Genomic DNA, 18,487 nt, shown 5'->3' on the forward strand with positions numbered 1-18,487 from the left:
TGGTCCAACTAAATCATTCATATTTCTTTACGAACTACACGAATATGTAATAAAAAATGGGGGTTCCTATTTAAAAAGAACGCAGTTGATATCCGTTTGACCTATGGCAGCGCCATCTAGCGGGCCAACCATAGCGCCATCTGGTTTCGTCCTTCAAGCTAGACAAGTTTCGTTCTTTGTAGTTTTTTCGTTTGACGCTTATTTCTTTAGATATTTGGCCCGGTCACGATCAATGGACCACACTGTACATTGACGATACTCAGAATATTTCGAAGACCATCGGTACCTGTACGCAGTATTTCTAGTATTGACAATACGTCACTATGCGCCGTCTGCCAGTCAATATATTGACGCTTTGACAATATTATTACGGTGTAAGGGCTACTTTATCCGACCAATCTCTTTGACGTCTTATTTTAGCCCAAACTGCCTAGTTGGTTTCAGCCTCCTTGCATGGGATGTCTTTCTACCATTAAACTAAACTGTTGACCTCTCAGTTGTCCATGGTGTGTTATGAGTAGAGTAGTGGCGATGGAAAGCGAGTGTATCAGAGAGAAGCATTAGTCAACAGTATCTGCACACGTGATGACTAAAATGCCACACTTTTTCACTATTGCAGATGGTGTATGTTTATGGCCTCTGCGATGGTAGAGTTCCTGCTGCTGTTGGCAAATATACCATTGATGCTTGCCGACATGTCGAATCCCTGATCGTAGAGTTTAACAGAGCTTTCAGCAAACAGGGTGAAACAGGTTTTCTTCAAAATTCTCACTTTTCTTCTGAACGAGTACTTCAGCAACCTGCGCAGGATCAGCAATACATTGTTGAAATGGTGCAGCGTAATCCTTTTGTCGCCACAAGGCAACTTTCTGCACATACCAATGTCTCACGAACCCGTGTATGGTTAAAGGTACAAGTTTTCCACATGTAACAATTTCACATTGCCGACATTGCCATACGACCCGAATTTTGTCAGTGTACAAACGTCAATCGTCATTCGCTTCCCTTAATACTTCTCACTGATGAAGCCACATTTACACCGAATGGAATCAACAACAAACGTAATAATCGTCGATGGTCGCATGAAAATCCACATGCTACAATGAAACCAATTTTCAGATAGTGTTGTGAGCGGCGTAGTCTGTAACATGTTGTTAGGTCCAGTCATTTTCGAAGAGCGAATGATGGGACAGCACTACTCTCATTTTTTGGAAAATTCTTTTGGTGAACACCTTGAGGACGATCCTTTGGCCATGCGGACCGCTATGTCCTTCCACATTTCACCAGACGTGTGAAGGAATATCTCATCCGCACTTAACCCAATCGCTGGACTGATCGTGGTAGTACAATCAGGTGGTCACCAAGACCGCCAGACCTTAGGCTATTAGATTCTTCTGTATGGGGTTGGGTAAAGTGTGAGATGCAGAAACGAAATACGAATACGAGAGATGAACTGCTTCGTCGCATCACGGACGCTGCTGCCCTCATTAGGGAACGTGCACAGGCACTCAGACAAGCAATGTAACACGTTAGCCGGCCGGAATGGCCGAGCGGTTCTAGGCGTTACAGTCTGGAACCGCGCGACCGCTGCGGTCGCAGGTTCGAGTCCTGCCTCGGGCATGGATGTGTGTGATGTCCTTAGTTAGGTTTAAGTAGTTCTAAGTTCTAGGGGACTGATGACCTCAGAAGTTAAGTCCCATAGTGCTCAGAGCCCATAACATGTTCTCCCAAGAGCGCTCCACTGTACTGAAGGTGACGGTCGGCACATGTGCAAACCTGACAATGTATTGAATAACACAGAAAATTAATAACAGCGTACATTAAATGTGTTTAATTTCAATAAACCTTGCGGAATAGGGCACGCGAATGGAAGAAATCAGTTGACATAAGCGACTTTAACAAAGGGCAGATTGTTGTGGCGCGGCGAACAAATCGGCTCTTCGTGTGCTAACTATCGCGAGCAGGCATCAAAAGTGATTGAAGCCACGAGCAGGCGACAAGGTTTTCGGCGTCCTCGTCTCATAACAGTTGTCCCAACGCCGTCGTCAGTTACGAGTGCCGTGGATCCAGAAACATTGACACTGGGCCGTGGATCAATGACAACGTGTCGCTTGGTCCGATGAATCATGTATCTTGTTACACCAGGTCGACGATCGTGCTGGATGTGCCATCATCCAAGATAACGACTGCTCGAAACTTGCACCGTAGACCGGATGTCGGCCGACGAGGGCAGTGTTATGCTATGGTGGGCATTTTCCAGGGCTTCCATAAGACCTGTTGTAGTAATCGAAGTTACGATGACATCTGCGGTCAGAGTGACTGTTATTGCTTGTCACCTGCATCCCTTTATGCTTGACGTCTTCCCCGACGGCGATGGGATCTTCCGGTTGGATAACAGTCCGTGTCACGAAGGCAGAATCGTATTGATGCGGTTTGAGCAGCAAGACAGTGAACTGTCTTTACCACAAAATTCGTCTCATTTAAACCCGTTGGAACCTACCCGGGGCGCTAGCTCCGCGCCCACGAGCCACTAGACTGTAATTCACGGTTATTACAGGGTGTTTCAAAAATGACCGGTATATTTGAAACGGCAATAAAAACTAAACGAGCAGCGATAGAAATACACCGTTTGTTGCAATATGCTTGGGACAACAGTACATTTTCAGGCAGACAAACTTTCGAAATTACAGTAGTTACAATTTTCAACAACAGATGGCGCTGCGGTCTGGGAAACTCTATAGTACGATATTTTCCACATATCCACCATGCGCAGCAATAATATGGCGTAGTCTCTGAATGAAATTACCCGAAACCTTTGACAATGTGTCTGGCGGAATGGCTTCACATGCAGATGAGATGTACTGCTTCAGCTGTTGTTTCCGGATTCTGGCGGTACACCTGGTCTTTCAAGTGTCCCCACAGAAAGAAGTCACAGGGGTTCATGTCTGGCGAATAGGGAGGCCAATCCACGCCGCCTCCTGTATGTTTCGGATAGTCCAAAGCAATCACACGATCATCGAAATATTCATTCAGGAAATTAAAGACGTCGGCCGTGCGATGTGGCCGGGCACCATCTTGCATAAACCACGAGGTGTTCGCAGTGTCGTCTAAGGCAGTTTGTACCGCCACAAATTCACGAAGGATGTCCAGATAGCGTGATGCAGTAATCGTTTCGGATCTGAAAAATGGGCCAATGATTCCTTTGGAAGACATGGCGGCCCAGACCAGTACTTTTTGAGGATGCAGGGACGATGGGACTGCAACATGGGGCTTTTCGGTTCCCCATATGCGCCAGTTCTGTTTATTGACGAAGCCGTCTAGGTAAAAATAAGCTTCGTCAGTAAACCAAATGCTGCCCACATGCATATCGCCGTCATCAATCCTGTGCACTATATCGTTAGCGAATGTCTCTCGTGCAGCAATGGTAGCGGCGCTGAGGGGTTGCCGCGTTTGAATTTTGTATAGATAGAGGTGTAAACTCTGGCGCATGAGACGATACGTGGACGTTGGCGTCATTTGGACCGCAGCTGCAACACGGCGAACGGAAACCCGAGGCCGCTGTTGGATCACCTGCTGCACTAGCTGCGCGTTGCCCTCTGTGGTTGCCGTACGCGGTCGCCCTACCTTTCCAGCACGTTCATCCGTCACGTTCCCAGTCCGTTGAAATTTTTCAAACAGATCCTTTATTGTATCGCATTTCGGTCCTTTGGTTACATTAAACCTCCGTTGAAAACTTCGTCTTGTTGCAACAACACTGTGTTCTAGGCGGTGGAATTCCGACACCAGAAAAATCCTCTGTTCTAAGGAATAAACCATGTTGTCTACAGCACACTTGCACGTTGTGAACAGCACACGCTTACAGCAGAAAGACGACGTACAGAATGGCGCACCCACAGACTGCGTTGTCTTCTATATCTTTCACATCACTTGCAGCGCCATCTGTTGTTGAAAATTGTAACTACTGTAATTTCGAAAGTTTGTCCGCCTGAAAATGTACAGTTGTCCCAAGCATATTGCAACAAACGGTGTATTTCTATCGCTGCTCGTTTAGTTTTTATTGCCGTTTCAAATATACCGGTCATTTTTGAAACACCCTGTATGTGCCCCGTGCGCAGAGCTTTGGTGCCTCATGTCTTCAGGAACCTACCGAGGACTTGTTGAATCCACGCCACGCAGAATCACTGCTGCACTGCGTTCCAAAGGAGCATCAACACGCAGTTAAGAAGGGATCGTAATGGTTTAGCTCACAAGTGTAGGTACTGCAACTGGTTTTGTTTCATATAAAAATACAATTTTTCGTTGAATGTCTGTGGCTGTAGTTAACATGAAAACTGAAATGTAGGCTCTATCATTCGCGATACAAAATAAATAATTTATTGCGTTTCGAAGACCTTCATCATCGGAAATACTTTCAACTAAGAATCGCTGCACCAAGGAAAACATTTACAAACGTCCATCCATTCAAAATATTCAAAGCAATGTCATCGTATTAAGCTAGAAATATTGTACCTTCTGTTGGGCCTGCAGCGCAGTATACATCGGTATAAGACATTACGGAAATGAATGCTCCAAACCAGGTGCAATAAGGTAATCCGTTTGTAATATTTTACGCGACAGGCCTGTTTCGGCTTATTGCCATTATCAAGCGACGTGCGAAATAACATTAGTAAGATTATCTAGACATAAACTGTGCCTGTCTTACGTTTACATAGTAAGTCCTTTCGGTATTTTGTGTAATATTTCTGACGCAGTTTCAATTTTCTCCGATTAGTGGTGTTGAGTTTTCAGGCGTAAATAGACGCTTGAAGGACTACTATCACTGCTTCTAGTGTGTTCTCTAAATCGGGAGTTACGAATAACGATAGGTAACATCGTCTCTGGCAAGTTGTATGTGTTTTGTAAACATGTAGCATCGTAGTAAAGAACTGTCAAAACTGAACTGTCAAAATAACTGACAAAAACGTGATTTTACGTTTCGTAAATACATGAACTATTATACTTACCCAGACGTGACAGGAAGACTTCACTATACATGCAATATTGGACGTCACTTCCAACTAGACTAAAAGTACCAGCGCAGATGTAAACGTAAAACAGCCACAGTTTATATGCAGACAATCTTACTAATGTCATTTTGCAGCCCATAATGTTTTATATCGTAGAAATATTGATTATTTTTTGTTTTTTTTTATTATTATACTATGAGAACTTTTTACTGTGAGTCTTTAAATAGACAAAAGTTCGTAAATGCTTTCCATCTATGAAGATTTTACTAATTACGATGCACGAATTTTTACTTCTCTGTTTTCTTATTGTTACTTTTTACTCTGTATTTATATCTTTGATGATCTAGAACATGGATCCCCTAACTACGGCCCATGGGCCATATTCTGCCAGCGACGTCAATTCATCTGACCCGCTGACGGTACTTGAATTTGCTTCATAAAAAGTAGGGAACACGAGATATTGCAATACAGTTTAAATGTAAGTATTGTGTTTAGCATATTAGGAGATCTTCACAAGTGCGGAGACCTCCTGGCTGCACGTGCCTTAAATTTACTATGTTCAGCTACCAGGACTCATTTGGAAGGTTTGCTAATTCCAGGCAATCTATTCATGCACTGCATCGTACATCAGCAAGCACTCTGTGGGAAAGACTTAGATATTGCTTGTGTACTGAAACCAGCTGTTTCTGCTGTGAATTTCGTTCGGAGACACGCACTCAATCACTATCAGGTCCACACTTTCCTTGAAGAAATTGATTCTAAATTCTGTGACTTGCCTTTGACACAGCAGTGAGGTGACTCGCTTTCGTTAAAGTCCTGTTCCATTTTTAAGAGCTCCGAAAACAACGAAGTTCATGTTTCTCTCACAGAAAAAGATAGAGCTAATCGATAGCTGTCACATCTGTCTGGCTATCAAAGTTGTTTTTAGTCGACATCACAACCCACATGAATGAACTGAACTTGAAATTTCAGAGAAAGAATAACCTCGTCTGTGATGTCTACAGAACCATCAATGGATTTCAGAGAAAGCTGTCATTGTTTGTAGCAAAAGTGGAAGGAGAAAACTTTTGTCATTTTCGCAGTTTTAAAGAGTTTTGTGCTACAGTCGTCGAAGATGTCAACCTTTATTTACCGGCACCGAAAAAAATTATCCGTGACTTGACGAATCGCTTTTTAGAGAGATTTCAGATCTTGACAGGAGTAAGAGTGACGTTTTTTTGTTCCAGAATCTTGATGACATGCCAGTTGAACTATACTTACAGCTAACCGTTTTGCAAGCAAAAGATTTGTAGAAAGAAAAGCACGGAGAACCTGTATTTTACTGCAGCTTAGCAGATGCGGAGTTTCCGAAACTGAAGAAATTTGCCGTTGCTATGGCATCAGTGTTTAGAACAACTTATACCTGCGAGCAAACATTTTCACAAACGTAGTACACTGAAGTTTTGCATCACCCCGGTTCCCAGAACTCCTGAAGATAGACGTTGACTGTGGATATTGTATTACAGACACAGTCCCTTTGAATGTTCAGAGATGTCACTAAACGCACCCAAAGATGTAAAAAACAATACATGAGCAGCGCCTATTGGACGGAGGGGATTCGACAGCCGATCAGTTCCAATCATTCCACCAGGAAGGAGGACCACGGCTCGTGTTGTCTGTAGTTCAACCATGCCTAGACGGTCAATACCGCGGTTCGATCGCGCCCGCATTGTTACTTTGTGCCAGGAAGGGATCTCAACTAGGGAAATGTCCAGGCGTCTCGGAGTGAACTAAAGCGATGTTGTTCGGACATGGAGGAGATACAGACAGGAACTGTCGGTGGCATGCCTCACTCAGGTCGCCCAAGGGCTTCTACTGCAGTGGATGACCGCTACCTACGGATTATGGCTCGGTGGAACCCCGACAGCAACGCCACCACGTTGAAAAATGCTTTCCGTGCAGCCACAGGACATCGTGTTACGACTCAAACTGTGCGCAACAGGCTACATGATGCGCAACTTAACTCCCGACGTCCATGGCGAGGTCCATCTTTGCAACCACGACACCATGCAGCGCGGTACAGATGGGCCCAACAATATGTCGAACGGACCCCTCAGGATTGGCATCACGTTTTCTTCACCGATGAGTGTCGCATATGCCTTCAACCAGACAATTTGGAGGCAAGCCTGTCAGGCTGAACGCCTCAGACACAGTGTCCAGCGAGTGCTGCAAGGTGAAGGTTCTCTCCTGTTTTGGGGTGGCATTATGTGGGGCCGACGTACGAGCTGGTGGTCACGCAAGGCGCCGTAACGCCTGTACGATACGTGAATGCCATCCTCCGACCCTTAGTGCAACCATATCGGCGGCATATTGGCGAAGCATTCGTCTTCAATTCGTGCTCCCATCGTGCACATCTTGTGAATGACTTCCTTCAGGATAACGACATCGGCCGGCCGCGGTGGTCTCGCGGTTCTAGGCGCGCAGTCCGGAACCGTGGACTGCTACGGTCGCAGGTTCGAATCCTGCCTCGGGCATGGATGTGTGTGATGTCCTTGGGTTAGTTAGGTTTAAGTAGTTCTAAGTTCTAGGGGACTAATGACCACAGCAGTTGAGTCCCATAGTGCTCAGAGCCATTTTTTAACGACATCGCTCGACTAGAGTGGCCAGCATGTTCTCCAGACATGAACCCTATCGAACATGCCTGGGATAGATTGAAAAGGGCTGTTTATGGACAACGCGATCCAGCAACCACTCTGAGGGATCTACGCCGAATCGCCGTTGAGGAGTGGGACAATCTGGACCAGCAATGGCTTGCTGAACTTGTGGATAGTATGCCACGACGAATACAGGCATGCATCAATGCAAGAGGGCGTGCTACTGGGTATTAGAAATACCGGTTTGTACAGCAATCTGGACCACAACCTCTGAAGGTCTCGCTGTATGGTGGCACAACATGCAATGTGTGGTTTTCATGATGAATAAAAAGGGCGGCAATGAAGTTTATGTTGATCTCTGTTCCAATTTTGTGTACAGCTTCCGGACCTCTCAGTACCGAGGTGATGCAGAACCTTTTTGATGTCTGTATACGAAGTCAGCACATCGAACGAGACTGACTGATGAACGTCTGAAAGCAGTTCTCTTGACCGAAGCAATACTAAACCAATGCTATCTTGAAATCCAAACTTTAGTTTCGCGAATCTCTCTAACGTTTTTTGCTGCTTAGTTTGTGAGATTCGGATACGGACACACCTAGTATGTCGCATGTAACTCTTTCTTATGTAATGTCGCCTAACTGACAACTTTTTTAGTAAATAAATGTGGTGGTCTGCCTTGTCTTGTGTGCATTGAATCCCACTCAGCCATGATTAACAAGGAATGCTGAACTTAGTTTTCCGTTGACTTTTGCTGTGTTTCGTCTTTCTCCCCAGAGCTTTCGTTCTAACTAGCAAATGTTGTACATAGTAATGACGCATCTCGCATTAGTCATTTTGTCAATTATCCGGCCCGCTGTGAAAAAAGTCTGGTGTCCTCTGGTCTAGATTACTTTTTTCTTCGTTCTGTAATATGAAACGTTACTATGTATTGCTTTATTCGTTTTGCTACATGAATTCCCTTTTAACTAAGTCTGCAAAGGTTTCAGTGAGTGTTTCATTTTATTTGTAATTCTTACACGTGTAATGCGCTGTGTGAAACCAAATGTAATATGTAGAACCGTTGTACGAAGAGTGATGCGAGAACAATATCGATAGTTGTCAGTTGAAGAGTGAATTATGTGGCTGTGCAGCGTCGAGGCGTACGCGTATGTGTAGTTTATTCGTGGTAGACCAGTGATTCCCAGTCTGGGGGTAGTTACTCCCTGAGGGATAAAATGAAATTTTCTGAGAGGTAAAAACTAAACGATTCGATTCTGTTTGTCACGAAACTAAATTATTTTCAAAATACCATTACTATTATCAGAATTTTGCTACTGATTACGTAAGTTATCAATAATTATTTGCCGCCCGGCCTGGCCGAGCGGTTCTAGGCGCTTCAGTCTGGAACCGCGCGACCGCTACAGTCGCAGGTTCGAATCCTGCCTCGGGCATGGATGTTTGTGCTGTCCTTAAGTTAGTTAGGTTTAAGTAGTTCCAAGTTGTAGGGGACTGATGACCTCAGAAGTTAAGTCCCATAGTGCTCAGAGCCATTTGAACCATTTGAATAATTATTTTTTCTCAATTAGTAGCATTAATGTCGTGGACGTTACAGGTTCCTCACATAGTCCACCCACTACACACATATGTTGTACTTCGTCCCGCATAGCCATGATGATAAAAGTGAAACATATATATAACAAATGCTAACTACACTCCTGGAAATTGAAATAAGAACACCGTGAATTCATTGTCCCAGGAAGGGGAAACTTTATTGACACATTCCTGGGGTCAGATACATCACATGATCACACTGACAGAACCACAGGCACATAGACACAGGCAACAGAGCATGCACAATGTCGGCACTAGTACAGTGTATATCCACCTTTCGCAGCAATGCAGGCTGCTATTCTCCCATGGAGACGATCGTAGAGATGCTGGATGTAGTCCTGTGGAACGGCTTGCCATGCCATTTCCACCTGGCGCCTCAGTTGGACCAACGTTCGTGCTGGACGTGCAGACCGCGTGAGACGACGCTTCACCCAGTCCCAAACATGCTCAATGGGGGACAGATCCGGAGATCTTGCTGGCCAGGGTAGTTGACTTACACCTTCTAGAGCACGTTGGGTGGCACGGGATACATGCGGACGTGCATTGTCCTGTTGGAACAGCAAGTTCCCTTGCCGGTCTAGGAATGGTAGAACGATGGGTTCGATGACGGTTTGGATGTACCGTGCACTATTCATTGTCCCCTCGACGATCACCAGTGGTGTACGGCCAGTGTAGGAGATCGCTCCCCACACCATGATGCCGGGTGTTGGCCCTGTGTGCCTCGGTCGCATGCAGTCCTGATTGTGGCGCTCACCTGCACGGCGCCAAACACGCATACGACCATCATTGGCACCAAGGCAGAAGCGACTCTCATCGCTGAAGACGACACGTCTCCATTCGCCCCTCCATTCACGCCTGTCGCGACACCACTGGAGGCGGGCTGCACGATGTTGGGGCGTGAGCGGAAGACGGCCTAACGGTGTGCGGGACCGTAGCCCAGCTTCATGGAGACGGTTGCGAATGGTCCTCGCCGATACCCCAGGAGCAACAGTGTCCCTAATTTGCTGGGAAGTGGCGGTGCGGTCCCCTACGGCTTGCGTAGGACCCTACGGTCTTGGCGTGCATCCGTGCGTCGCTGCGGTCCGGTCCCAGGTCGACGGGCACGTGCACCTTCCGCCGACCACTGGCGACAACATCGATGTACTGTGGAGACCTCACGCCCCACGTGTTGAGCAATTCGGCGGTACGTCCACCCGGCCTCCCGCATGCCCACTATACGCCCTCGCTCAAAGTCCGTCAACTGCACATGCGGTTCACGTCCACGCTGTCGCGGCATGCTACCAGTGTTAAAGACTGCGATGGAGCTCCGTATGCCACGGCAAACTGGCTGACACTGACGGCGGCGGTGCACAAATGCTGCGCAGCTAGCGCCATTCGACGGCCAACACCGCGGTTCCTGGTGTGTCCGCTGTGCCGTGCGTGTGATCATTGCTTGTACAGCCCTCTCGCAGTGTCCGGAGCAAGTATGGTGGGTCTGACACACCGGTGTCAATGTGTTCTTTTTTCCATTTCCAGGAGTGTATGTCAAGAAAATATCTTCTCCAAGCTGCAGATAGTACCTGCAATAGTCCATAACTTGCTTCATTACTCGCTTCGAAACACGTAAATGAATTAATTGACAGCATGACACAGCAGTAACTACGTAAGGGCTGCCATGCTGTACACAGTTTTATTATTGTTATTATTCTTAGAGTGGTTTGACATAAAGCATTAACAGCCTGAAGCCGTCCAATTTCTACCAGTTCATAAGCAAGTAGTGCAGCAATGAAGTGATTTACAAACATTAAACACAGTGCACACATCTGAACTTGTTTGATTTTAAATGGGGTGCCGGTGTGCAGGTCAAGCAACTACCGCAACGAAGAGGAGTAATGCGGGAGAAGTATGTTTTTTAACAAGTATGTACCCTCATTGTCGAAAGTTAGCTTTCTTTTCTGAGAAGTAGTTTTGGGTAGCACTTGCGATGCTCCACGAATTTCTCCGTCATTTATTGCAACGAGTAACAACCCCCTGACCCTCCCACCCTCCCCCCCAACATACACACAAACTAAATACTATTCGTCTTTTGATGTTAAGTCCCATAGTGCTCAGAGCCATTTGAACCATTCGTCTTTCGTCAAAATGAAAGTCTTTCACTCTAGAGTTTAGTTAGATACTAAAGTTGGTGATACTGTAGGGAGAGGGGGGAAGAACAACATTCGAGGGGGGGGCGGGGGTTACTAGCTAATGTCTAATTGCACTCAGGGTAATGGCCTGAGAAAGTCTGGGAACCACTGTGCTAGACAGAAGCATACGAAAATTTTCAGTCACGGTATGAACTAAATTTCGACATGGACGTTATGAAACAAAACGTCAGACTGTGAATACTGTTAAGTTTCATGAATAATATGGACAGCAGTGAAAACGCTTATGAGAACGGACTGTGATTGTTGTGGTTAGAACCGAAATGTTTTGCACCGAGCTGCGCGAACTAATGTACTTTAAACTTATTACCGTGCGTATAACTCAATCAGCTGTCGCGCGCGCTAAAATATTAACTGCAGCCGTGGAGAGTTTAAAATTGTTTGTTACATGTGGCGCTGTTTGTGATTTCGCGATCGTGATTGCTAAAAGCAGACAGACTGTAATTTCGCCATCGACGCGTGAAAGTGCATTGTATTCTATTTTGAAACTGTGCACGGATCGCTAGAAACAGAAACGTGCGTGTAAAAAACGTAACCGTACACATACGAACTTGGATTTATACAGCAACAACTACGTGTAACCGCCCTGTGGCCAAAGGTATGATACGGACGATAATATTAACGCGCGGAGAATCATATTCCAAGCAACAGGACAAACCCATTGCGATTTCGTGACTGACGGGGCCACAATAATTATGCTGGCATCATCACCGAATCGCCGTCGACGTCACAACGCAGCGACCGCAGATACAGATAAGATACAACGCCAAGTGGTCTCCCCTTGTACAGACTTAAGGCATTTACTGTAGATTCCACTCCAATTTCTTTCTGTTTTGTCACAAACTTTTCTCAATATCTTTTTTTCTTTAGAAATAAAAGTAATTAGAATGAAGAGTGTTTAATATATACACCGAAGAGCCAAAGAAACAGGTACACCTGCCTAATATCGTGCAGGGCCTCCGCGAACACGCACAAGTGCCGCAACACGACGTGTCATGGACTCGACTAATTTCTGAAGTAGTGCTGAAGGTAACTGACACCATGAATCCTGTACGGCTGTCCGTAAATCTGTAAGAGTGAGAGGGGGTGGTGATCTCTTCTGAACAGCGAGTTGCAAGGCATTCCAGATATGCTCAATAATGTTCATGTTTGGGGAGTTTGGTGGCCAGCGCAAGTGTTTAAACTCAGAATAGTGTACCTGGTGCCACTCTGTAGCAATTCTGGACATGTGGGGTGTCGCACTGTCCTGCTGGAATTGCCAAGTCCGTCGGAATGCACAATGCACATGAATGGATGCAGATGATCAGACAGGATGCTTACGTATGTGTTACCTATCAGAGTCGTATCTCGACGTATCAGAGGTCCGATATCATTGCAACTACGCACGCCCCACACCATTAGAGAGCCTCCAGCAACTTGAACAGTCCCCTGCTGACATCGAGAGTCCATACCTGTACACGTCCATCCGTTCGATACAATTTGAAACGAGACTCGTCCGACCAGGCAACATGTTTCCAGTCTTCAACAGTCCAATGTCGGTGTTGACAGGCCCAAGCGAGGCGTAAAGCTTTGTGTCGTGCAATCATCGAGGGTACACGAGTGGGCCTTCGGCTCCGAAAACCCATATCTATATGTTTCGTTGAGTGGTTCGCACGCTGACACTTGTCGATGGTCCAGCATTGAAATCTGCAGCAGTTTGCGGAAGGATTGCACTTCTGTCACGTTGAACGTTTCTCATCAGTCGTCGTTGGTCCCGTTCTTGCAGTCCGCAGCTCGTGGTCGTGCGGCAGCGTTCTCGCTTCCCGCGCCCGGGTTCCCGGGTTCGATTCCCGGCGGGGTCAGGGATTTTCTCTGCCTCGTGATGACTGGGTGTTGTGTGATGTCCTTAGGTTAGTTAGGTTTAAGTAGTTCTAAGTTCTAGGGGACTGATGACCATAGATGTCTAGTCCCATAGCGCTCAGAGCCATTTGAAATATTTTTTGAACCCGTTCTTGCAGGATCTTTTTCCGGCCGCAGTGATGTCGGAGGTTTGGTGTTTTACCGGGTTCCTGATATTCACTGTACACTCGTGAAATAGTCGTACTGGAAAATCCCCACTTCATCGTTACCTCGGCGATGCTGTGTCCCATCGCTCGTGCGCCGCTTGTAACTCCACGTTCAAACTCATTTAAATCTGATAACCTGCCATTGTAGCAGCAGTAGCCGATCTAACAACTGCGCCAGACACTTTGTCTTATATAGGCGTTGCCGGCCGCAGGGCCGTATTCTTGTTTACATATCTCTGTATTTGAACATTCGTGCCTAAATCAGTTTCTTTGGTGCTTCAGTGTATGTTGACATTTTTTATCCACCATTAACAGTATTTATTGCTGTTTACTACCAGTATCTTATTCGTTTATTTTATCTTCACTTAAAATTTCCGGGCTGAAAGGTCGTGGTCGAAGTATAAAACTGTCCCCTGGCGTTTCGTCTCCAACTGCGGGAGACATCCTCGGAGGTAAAGCGGCGAACTGCGAAGAGAATTCGAGGAAGCGCTGATTATATAGGCAGTACAGAGGGCGCCACTGTCCGTCACGTGGCGTCGGCTATGAGATTGTCTCTGGTAATGCCAACATTCTCGATTGAAAGTAATCGATCGTCACGCTTGCGGTGCAACGCTGACATCCAAATTTTATCCAGTTTAACACCTTCGTCTTTCCTGTTCAAATTATTACGGTGTTTATCAATCGTGATGGCCTCTCTACACAAGCGTGCATAATAATGCGAGGTTTTTGATATGACGCTCGTCTCGCTGAATTTTATCTCATGATCACCTTCCTGGTAAACATGTTCCGCTACGGCCGTTTTATCCCTGTGACCCAGGCGGCAATTCCTCTTATGTTCAACAAGACGGGTGTTCACACTTCTTTTTGTGGTACCGATATAAACCTGTCCACAACTACAAGGAATTTTATATACCCCCGGTGTAGCCAAAGGGTGTCGTGCATCTTTTGCCGATGTTAAATATTCTTTTATTTTCCTGGTGGGTCTGAAAATAGTTTCCACCCCATACTTGCTTAAAACTTTCCCAATGCGATCTGTGGCCTTACTGATGAACGGAAGAAAAGCTTTGCCCTTGGGTGACTGTTGTTCATCGTTGCTCCTGATTCTCTGCCTAGAGCGAAGTGCTGGATCTATATCCTTGCTAGAATAGCCATTCTTCACGAAAGTTAACCGTAGCTGTTCAATCTCATCTTTTAAATAAACAGGTTCACAAATTTTGTGCGCCCTGTCTACCAAGGTTTTCATTACACCTCTTTTTTGTCTAGGGTGGTGGTTTGAATCTTTATGTAGATGACGATCAGTATGCGTGGCCTGTCTATACACTTTAGGGCCCAACGTTCCGTCCCGTCGTTTAATCAGACACACATCCAGGAAATTCAATTGCCTATTCCTTTCCATCTCCATAGTAAATTGGATATTCGGATTAATGCTGTTTAAATGTGTCAGGAAGGCATCCAACTCCTCTGCTCCGTGTGTCCATACTACGAACGTGTCATCGACATAGCGATACCATCTGGCTGGTCTCTTACTGGCAGTCTGCAACGCTCGTTGTTCAAAAGTCTCCATAAATAAGTTAGCCACAGCAGGACTAAGAGGACTGCCCATAGCCACCATCTGTTCATAAAAGTTATTATTGCATTGAAAGTAGGTTGTGGTGATCGACAGTGGCGCCCTCTGTACTGCCCGTATAATCAGCGCTCCCTCGAGTTCTCTTCGCAGTTCGCCACTGTACCTCCGAGGATGTCTCCCGCAGTCAGGGACGAAACGTCAGGGGAGAGTTTTATACTTCGACCACGGCCTTTCAGCCTGGAAATCTTACATTGTATGATCAACGTTTATTTTATTGTAGTTGTTATTGCATGTGACTTACGTATTCTTTTGGAGGGGTGTGTTTTCATGCATGTGTGTAGCGTTTTTCTCATGACCCTTTACGTGTTTTGTTGTGGTATGTGGTATACCGCTTAAGCTGTGGCGTCCGCTATTAAGTTCTGAGCGCCGACGAATCGCAGTTAGGTGGCTCGGCCGCTATTGGTGCCTTGCACCAAACAGGTGGGAATTTGGAATCCGACAGCTGTCAACTGCATAAACTGTATTTACACTCAATAAGACATCATATTACGACTTACTCATGACAGGCTGAGAGGCTATTTGGCTCTTAACAGATATAGTTGAACAAAGTTATTGCCATTTCCTTAATTACACGGATGTCCAAAATGAAAGCAACAAATGAAAATTTTGCAAGATTGCATTTATTATGTCATGAAATGAAATGTCGTGTGGCTAGGGCCTCCCATCGGGTAGACCGTTCGCCTGGTGCAGGTCTTTCGATTTGACGCCACTTCGGCGACCTGCGCGTCGATGGGGATGAAATGATGATGATTATGACAACACAACACCCAGTCCCTGAACGGAGAAAATCTCCGACCCAGCCGGGAATCGAACCCGGGCCCTTAGGATTGACATTCAGTCGCGCTGACCACTCAGCTACCGGGGGCGGACTATTATGTCATAAAACACTGTAAACAAGTGACAGTAAAGTAGGGACAATGTGTAGAATACAGAACGTAAACAACTGTAATAAGCATAACGGTAGACAAAAATGTTATTCGTTTTTCACAACTTAACGGGTTTGTACACACATTCCGCCAACTGGAATTATCCTAAGGACAAACACACACACCCACGCCGAGGGAGGACCCGAACCTCCGCCGGTATCAGCCGCACAGTCTATGACTGCAGCGCCTGAGACCGCTCGGCTAATCCCGCGCAGCAAGGCAGCAGTACAGGCCTGACAACGACGGGGCATGCTGTGAATGATGTTATCAGTCTCATGCTGAGGCAATAAGGCCTATTCTCCTCGCAAGTCTTGAATGGTGGTGGACGCTGACGTGATGCAACCCGTCTCCCTAGTGCATCTCAGACGTGCTCTATGAGATTCAAATCGGGAGAGCGAGCAGGCCATGGCACTTGTGCAATATCTTCCGTTTCCAAGAATATATCAGCTGAAATTGCTCTCTGAGGTCGAGCATTACCGTCTTTGAATACGAACTCTAAGCCCACAGCACCTCGCAACAACCGCAAATGAGGTCCCAAGATCTCGTCACGATACCTTACAGCAGTTAAACCTTACCGATTCATCCGCAAAATTTCATAAAGAGGTGTTAGAGTGGTCAACATAATCCCTGACCACACCATTAGGGGTCCTCCTCGATATCGGTCTCTTTCCATAATGTTGGGTCCCGAAATCGTGTTCCGGAAACAAAAGAAAAATTCGGAGTAGGAATTAAAATCCATGGAGAAGAAATAAAAACTTTGAGGTTCGCCGATGACATTGTAATTCTGTCAGAGACAGCAAAGGACCTGGAAGAGCAGCTGAACGGAATGGACAGTGTCTTGAAAGGAGGATATAACATCTACATCTACATCTATACTCCGCGAGCCACCTTACGGTGTGTGGCGGAGGGTACTTATTGTACCACTATCTGATCCCCCCTTCCCTGTTCCATTCACGAATTGTGCGTGGGAAGAACGACTGCTTGTAAGTCTCCGTATTTGCTCTAATTTCTCGGATCTTTTCGTTGTGATCATTACGCGAGATATATGTGGGCGGTAGTAATATGTTGCCCATCTCTTCCCGGAATGTGCTCTCTCGTAATTTCGATAATAAACCTCTCCGTATTGCGTAACGCCTTTCTTGAAGTGTCCGCCACTGGAGCTTGTTCAGCATCTCCGTAACGCTCTCGCGCTGACTAAATGTCCCCATGACGAATCGCGCTGCTTTTCGCTGGATCATGTCTATCTCTTCTATTAATCCAACCTGGTAAGGGTCCCATACTGATGAGCAATACTCAAGAATCGGACGAACAAGCGTTTTGTAAGCTACTTCTTTCGTCGATGAGTCACATTTTCTTAGAATTCTTCCTATGAATCTCAACCTGGCGCCTGCTTTTCGCACTATTTGTTTTATGTGATCATTCCACTTCAGATCGCTCCGGATAGTAACTCCTAAGTATTTTACGGTCGTTACCGCTTCCAATGATTTACCACCTATGGCATAATCGTACTGGAATGGATTTCTGCCCCTATGTATGCGCATTATATTACATTTATCTACGTTTAGGGAAAGCTGCCAGCTGTCGCACCATTCATTAATCCTCTGCAGGTCTTCCTGGAGTACGTACGAGTCTTCTGATGTTGCTACTTTCTTGTAGACAACCGTGTCATCTGCAAATAGCCTCACGGAGCTACCGATGTTGTCAACTAAGTCATTTATGTATATTGTAAACAATAAAGGTCCTATCACGCTTCCTTGCGGTACTCCCGAAATTACCTCTACATCTGCAGATTTTGAACCGTTAAGAATGACATGTTGTGTTCTTTCTTCTAGGAAATCCTGAATCCAATCACAAACCTGGTCCGATATTCCGTAAGCTCGTATTTTTTTCACTAAACGTAAGTGCGGAACCGTATCAAATGCCTTCCTGAAGTCCAGGAATACGGCATCAATCTGCTCGCCAGTGTCTACGGCACTGTGAATTTCTTGGACAAATAGGGCGAGCTGAGTTTCACATGATCTCTGTTTGCGGAATCCATGTTGGTTATGATGAAGGAGATTTGTATTATCTAAGAACGTCATAATACGAGAACATAAAACATGTTCCATTATTCTACAACAGATTGACGTAAGCGAAATAGGCCTATAATTATTCGCATCTGATTTATGACCCTTCTTGAAAATGGGAACGACCTGCGCTTTCTTCCAGTCGCTAGGTACTTTACGTTCTTCCAGAGATCTACGATAAATTGCTGATAGAAAGGGGGCAAGTTCTTTAGCATAATCACTGTAGAATCTTACGGGTATCTCGTCTGGTCCGGATGCTTTTCCGCTACTAAGTGATAGCAGTTGTTTTTCAATTCCGATATCGTTTATTTCAATATTTTCCATTTTGGCGTCCGTGCGACGGCTGAAGTCAGGGACCGTGTTACGATTTTCCGCAGTGAAACAGTTTCGGAACACTGAATTCAGTATTTC

This window comes from Schistocerca nitens, chromosome 4, assembly GCF_023898315.1.
Source record: "Schistocerca nitens isolate TAMUIC-IGC-003100 chromosome 4, iqSchNite1.1, whole genome shotgun sequence".
In the NCBI taxonomy this organism is placed as follows: Eukaryota; Metazoa; Arthropoda; class Insecta; order Orthoptera; family Acrididae; genus Schistocerca; species Schistocerca nitens.